A 7,229-nucleotide genomic window follows, 5' to 3' on the forward strand; every position below is an offset into this window, starting at 1 on the left:
TTGCTTGTTAAGGTGGATGAGCTGCGTTACCTGGGTGTACAACTTGATAGCAAGCTATTGTTTAGATCGCACTTAAATATAATTACTAATAGGGCATTTGGAATGCTTGGTATCATGCGTGTTACTAAGGATTTTAAGAAGACTTTAACTCTGGTTCTTTTTTTTAATGCCTTAATACGTTCTGTTCTTGGGTACTGTTCAGCATGCTGGAATCAGCAATATAACTTGTACATTGATGGAAAGGATTTATAATAAACTAGCTGTTGCCCGCGACTTCGTCTGCGGTTGATTTTGTTTTTTAAATTATTCAGTATCGCTAAGCCTTAAATGAGTGTAGTAGTTATATATATGTATAACATGTGACTGTCAATTAATTATAGACAAATAATTTGCAATAAAATAAAATTGCGACTATAATTAAAGATCTAAGCTATCCTATCTCTTAAGTTGGCCCAGACTGCTGACGGTGTGCCAGTTTAATTTAAAATCGGTTAAGTAGTTTAGGAGTCCATCGCGGACAAACATCGTGACAGGAGATTTATATATATTAAGATTTCTGCGTTATATTAAACGTTGTTATTTAGTATTTGATCACAGTATATCTGCAAATGAAATTACTTTGGATAAAAGACGCGATTTAAGAGATTAAATGTTGTTATATAAAATAAGACATAATTTAGTTGACTCCCCAATTCTTCTAAGTAATATCGATTTTTCATGTCGTAGGTTAAATGCAAGGCGTAAACCTCCCTTTTCGTGGGCTAGATGGAAGACAAGGTATTCGGCAAATAACTTTTTATCTCGTGCGTGCAATGCTTTCAACGGCAAATATTGTGAGACATTTTTCATGTCTAAATTGGCACTTTTAGGAAATTTATTATGGCTAAATAAGTATTATAAGCTTTGAAGTTTTTGCTTTTCTTTTTTGTTTAATTTTCGCTTGAACTTATTCCTAAGCAATTGTGGTTAATGTTATCGTATTATATGTATAACTAAGTTGCGGAAACTTCATTGGTTTATGTATACGGCATTACTTTTATGTGTAATAGTACTGTTTGTTTCCTTTGAAAAGCTAATAAAAAATAAAGAACATAGATTTGTACTTATTCGTATTTATTTATGGTTTGATTTATGGTTATGAATAAAACTTTTTATTTAAAGTAAACTTTATTGTATTAAATCCGTTTATAATTTATGTACGCACGTAAAATAAACTGTTATAAGTATTCTGTCATACATTTTTATTTCCACCACTCCGATTTCCGATACTCCATTTTTATATAATTAATGGCTTAAGACGGTTAAGAGTAAATTTGAAATATCGATACCTCTGGGCTCAAAGGGCGTATAGCACAAAACGGCTACTTTTCAGGAGAGCCAAAAAACCTAAAAAATAAAACAAAATTAGCTATAACTTTTTTGTCTTAATGATTATATAAAAAGAATCTATGAGAAAAATACTTACATTTTCCTGTATTTTAAGTAAATATTATTAAATGAAGTCTAAATATAATAGTTTCCAAAATAGTTTTGCTTTACTACCTAAAAAAAACTACAAAATGTCCTTTAAACCCATAAAAAAACAGCTAACATTATTAACTTAGGCAGTAAATATAACCTAGCGTAAAAAAGTTGTAGAATATTATGTGGTAAATGATAATAGCAATGTTTAATTGTGTTGTAAATCACAAAGTTTGCATTTAAAATTGTACTTCTTTCATAATAGTAAGGGTTAAAATGGGGTGGGGGGTACCCCATCCCGCCCTGATGGATTATTCCAATAACCAAAAAGCTTCTTAAAAATTAAATATTTGAAGAATTATTGTTAATAGTTTTTATTATACGTAATAAAAGGGCAAACAAGAAAGTTTTAAGCAATTTTTGGATTATTCATCTTTAGAATTATTTTCTTTTTCAGTGTTATTTTCATCTTCTTTATCTTCTTCATCAGTTTCATTTAACGTATCACAAACATTAGAGCTCCATGGAAGCTTTCTATATTCTTCATGAAATCTCTTAGGTATAGTTCCGTTGTCACAGAGACGAGTCAAATCCATGTATTTTTGTTTGTTTATGTTTAATTTAGTTGTATATAGTGGCTTAACTTCTTCCGCTTCCTGCTTTTTGTTTTCGCTTGACTTGTCCTTTGTTTTACTTTTTCCTTTGCTTTTGCCTTTCCCTTTTCCTTTTACTGATGGCTTTTCCATTAACGTTACATTTTGAGTTTCAGCTTCGTCTGCCATGGAATATTTGACAAGTATTTTTTTTGGTTTTCGTATTTTTTTTTAAATGTAGCAATTCTAATCTGTTTTAGTTTTATATTTTTTAATGTGTTTGGTGTGAAAGTATTGGCAGTTAATTGATCAAAATTCAGAAAATCCGTGTGATCCATAACAATGACTTTATATGGCTTAGGTTTTTTCCGAGCGGTCTCAAAGAATGTCGGCCATTGCGACGGACTCCATACAATTAATTTTTGCACTTCTCTTTCAATCGTGGCGTGTACAGAGTCAACGGGCATGTATGTATGACCAGGCAAAAGAAAATTTATTTGTATTACTTCTATATTAATTGCCAACTTTAGAAAATAGTTAATAGTGGACAATACAGTTTTATTTTTATTTTGGCCGCTACAGGAGTCACAGTATAAAATAATGTTTTTTATGCCAATTCTATCTTTCTCCTCAAAGTACTTTAAAAGACAAGAGGCAATTTCATTGCTTCCTCGTTTACCGTCACTCTCTCCCCAGTTATAGCAGTAAACTTCCTGTGTGCCGCTTTCGTAAAATGTTAAATTATACACCGCATATTTTCTTGAATAGTATAGTAACATACTTTGACCGTGCGGCGTGCTTAAAACTTTTTGCAAATCGAAACTACATGTAATAGTTCCATTATCAAAAGACTTCAAATTTTGATGTTTTTTAAATCTTTTATAACTTGCTTTTTTTTCTTTTATGTGATAGTCAAATAATTCTTTATCTTTTTCACTCATTGTGTCCATAATATTATGTTCCGCTCTTGTGCATATTACACATTTGTCTTTTTTAGGAATGTGGAAACTAATATTATATTCATTAAAAATGTTTCTAAACATATTTTCACTAACAGTGTCTTCATTATTGTTTATGTTTTTTTTATATATCTGGTACAAATTAGACACGTTCTTTAATTCTTGAGGTAGATACACTCTGTTTGTTCTTTGTCTATTGTAATGGGATGGCACTGCAGGTAACGATTCAATAAATTCCTTCACTTTAAGCTTAGCATCATCAGTATATTTTTGTGGGGCATTAGGTTTGCGCTTATCTATTTGAGCCGTATTCTCGATAGCACGTGACATTGTATAAGATCAAGTATTTTTGAATAATATTTAAGGTATCTAACAAAAACTTTTGACAAACTTTTTGATGATCCTCGCCATTGTTAATGTAATATTCGTAAGATGCATTTCTTCGCAAGGCAGGGCTATCGGTATTCTTCCTTCTTTTTATTGGAACTGTGTGACAACATCGTACTAACCAATCGCGCCTCCTTTGAGAATCTAAACTCCAGAAGTGTGCAAATAGCGACTGACGTCTCTTTTCTGGTATATCATAGCATCCTCTGCTGCATTTGCCCTTTATACATGGATTATGTTAAATTTCTTTTTCGGGAACGATTTTTCCACTTCTGTTTTCGTAAGACTTTCCCTCTACCTTTAATTTCTTGATGATCTTGCGTTTATTTTCTGGCTTTTCTTTTTTTTTAATTTCTACATGAGAGTTTTTCTTAACTTTCTTAATTTTTCTCTTCCTTATATCCATTTCTTCTTCACTACTACTTTCAGATTCTTTTTTAAACGGAACATTGAGAAGAGCAGCCAGTTAGGCGCTATGTTGAAAGAGAAAGCAATATCTTATTTATCCTTGTGATAGTGTTGAGTAAACATTTGTAATTCTTTTTTAATACAAACCATAACTACATGAAAATAAGGGCTAAAAATGTTGTATTAAATAGTAAAAGACAAAGTAAACTTTAGTGTGAGGAAGTAAAGAACAAAATGAGGCAAACAAAAAATTATGTTTAATTGTTTTTTAGGTAGTAAGGTACATTTAAATTGTTATTATCTTTTAATATTTAGGGCGTGAAGAACAGTTGTCAAATGCAATGTGCTTTACACCCTAAAATCAGGAAATACTTTATGCATTTTCAATAGTTTTGAGGTAGTATGGTACAGTTGCTGATTATGTTGAATGGTTGTAAAGAACAATAATGAGAATTAATGCGTTATACGCTTTAATACTCATAATTGGATTTCTATACAACCTAGGACATTTAAAACTTGCGTAGTAATGTAATTTACAGCCCGATTTCCTGTTTCATTTTGGTTTAGCAGCCCAAAATAGATGGGGCGTAAAGAACATTTTTGTGCGAATTTGGCAACTTCGCATATACCAATCGATAGAGAATGAAAAACTGAATACGATGGTATTATTAACTCCATATGCCCCAAAATGTGCTTTACGCCCTTTGAGCCCAGAGGTATCGATATGGTTTAAATAAGATAATTTAGACGACCTGCGTTGATACGTTGGCAGAATCGCCGTGAACGTGCATAAGGAACAGACGTGTTTGCAAATTTTGATTAAAATATTTAATTTCAAAATTAAATCTTACGTGAACCATATTTAAGCAGTAATCACCTTGTAAGTACAACAATGTTACCACTCAAGTGCTAAGCGCCGCTGGAACTAGTGAAGGGTTTGCAATTGAAGTCGGAGTACATCAGGGCTCCGCACTTAGTCCTTTGTTATTCAATGTGACCATGGATTATCTCACGAAAGACTGTCAAAGACCCGTACCCTGGAACATCTAGTACGCAGACGATGTCGTGCTCATATCTGTCACTGTTGCAGCGCTACAAAGCCAATTAAATCTCTGGATAACATCATGGAAGAGAATGGTCTTAGAATCAGCCGAGGAAAAACAGCACATGTCCTGCATATTCGATGGTACAACCGACGACACCCAAATTAAATTCTATATTAATAATACTCGTATTCCCACAGTAAAGCAATTCAAATACCTCGGATCCATAATAAGCAACGATAGTAAACTTGACGATGACGTGACTTATCGTACTACAGCTGGCAGGAATAAGTGGAGACAGCTCACAGGCGTAATGTGTGACAGAAGAATGCCCCTAAAGATCAAAGGAAAACTATACAAAACTGCAATCCGCCCTGCCATACTGTATGGTACGGAATGCTGGGCCGCTACCAAAAAGCACAGCACAAAGTTACACATCAATGAGATGCGCATGTTACGCTGGTCAGCGGGCGTCACGCCTCCACAAAATCAAGAACGAGTACGTTAGAGGTTGTTATGGAATCACCCCCACCGTTCATAAATTACAGAAAAAACGATTGCGCTGGTACGGACACGTTATCAGACGACCCGCAGACCACATGGTACGAGTAGCCCTGGACATACCAACGACGAAGCGTGAGCGCGGAAGACCTCCCGACACCTGGTTAACGAAGGTCCAAAATGACCTGAACCTAAATGACATTAACGCGGAAACTGCTCAAAACCGTCTTGAATGGAGGAAACGGACAAGGAGAGCCGACCCCAGATGATGGGAAAAGGCGCAGACAGATGATGAATCACCTTGTAAGTGAATTGAATTTAAAGAATATTAGTGGCTGCTTTGCAGCTACAAACTATCGATACATCGGCATACCCTGCGTCCCGCCTCACCTCGGGTAAAGAGTTTCTCACTTACCGAGTACGTCTCAAAAAGCGGATGCAGCTGCGGAATCTGCGCAAATACTTACTTAAGCGCCGTAAAAACTTCGTTATTAAACTACATTTTTGCTGCGCTTGCTTTTGAGACTGGGCCCACGGTCTTTCGTATCGTATTAACATCGTGTCCTAAAAATTGTCTTTCTCTTGATTCCTGCAGGGCTAGTATGGGCAGGGGACATTTTCTCCACGGGGAAAGGATAAAACGTGTATCCCCTTATGCATTTATATCCAACCCCCGAGCATGGGCACACGGGTGGACAATATATCCACGGTGGATATAATAGGGGAAAGACGTATCCCCGGTAAATGTCACAAATTAATTATTCTAATCTGTGCTCATGGTTTTGACAAATAAATTTTTCGTTTTCTGTTTTGTTTTAGTTGTCTTAGTTTTTATGGTTTTTTTCATCTATTAATGTTCCTGGTCTGCGGCTGTTTGTTTATATTATTTATTCTGGATTTTTCAAAGTGTTATAAAACGTACCTTTCGAGAAAATTACAAAGGGGCAATAGCGGCTTTTGGGATACAATGCCCATAAGTGAACAGTTAGACGGCTTATATTTTTTATAAATATTAATGTTACTTCGTAATTATTTTTATTGTCAAAATATTTTTCATAGAGAGGCTCACTTGAAATAAACGAAAAACAGAAATTTACCAATTGAAAAATTAATATATTTAATTATAAACATAAAACATCAACAATAGGTCCTGTATCTGTGAGAGTAAATCTTATTTTTTTGTTTTCCTACTTTACACACTTGCTTAACTCCTATACCTATTTCTAGCAACAAATCCTAGAAAACTAATTTGCCCGAGCAAAGTTAATTATTATAATCATTAGATATTGTAGCTTATGCCTTTTCGAAGTCGTGGTCGAAAATAACTAAAGGGCCACTTGGTTTTTCTCTTTTTTTGATTTAATGTTTGTATCCTCATTACAATGAATGTTTAGGGCAATAACGAAACAACTGCTTGTAGAACGTCATGCTATCATTTTCTCAATATTTCCAGTGGAAACGGTTAAAGTCATTTCTAGATGAGTAAAAAATAAATTCATAATTGGTGAGTAGTCAATACTCGTCAATACCATTGTACCGATTTTTGTACTCTCTTGTACCTCTAAAAAAACTCATTGACTTGATTGAGGGAGTTGTAACCTTAGTGCCTAAGCTATTGTTAGCATTTATTAGAGATTAACGGAGTGAACGAAGGTTTAGTATAAAAATCCTAAAATACTTTCTAAATATAACCAATGAGTATACAAGTATATATAATATATAACCAGTGAGTATACATTCACTACTTGAAATTATTTAAAAAAAATTATATAAAGTCTAAGTTATTTTTATATAATATTCCTGAAGCCGCTTTATTTTGTATTTTTCTTTCCTTTTATTTAGTAGGTGATTCAAAGATTATACAATTTTGCTTGGGG

The sequence above is a fragment of the Pararge aegeria genome, chromosome 27 (genome assembly GCF_905163445.1).
Source record: "Pararge aegeria chromosome 27, ilParAegt1.1, whole genome shotgun sequence".
NCBI lineage: Eukaryota > Metazoa > Arthropoda > Insecta > Lepidoptera > Nymphalidae > Pararge > Pararge aegeria.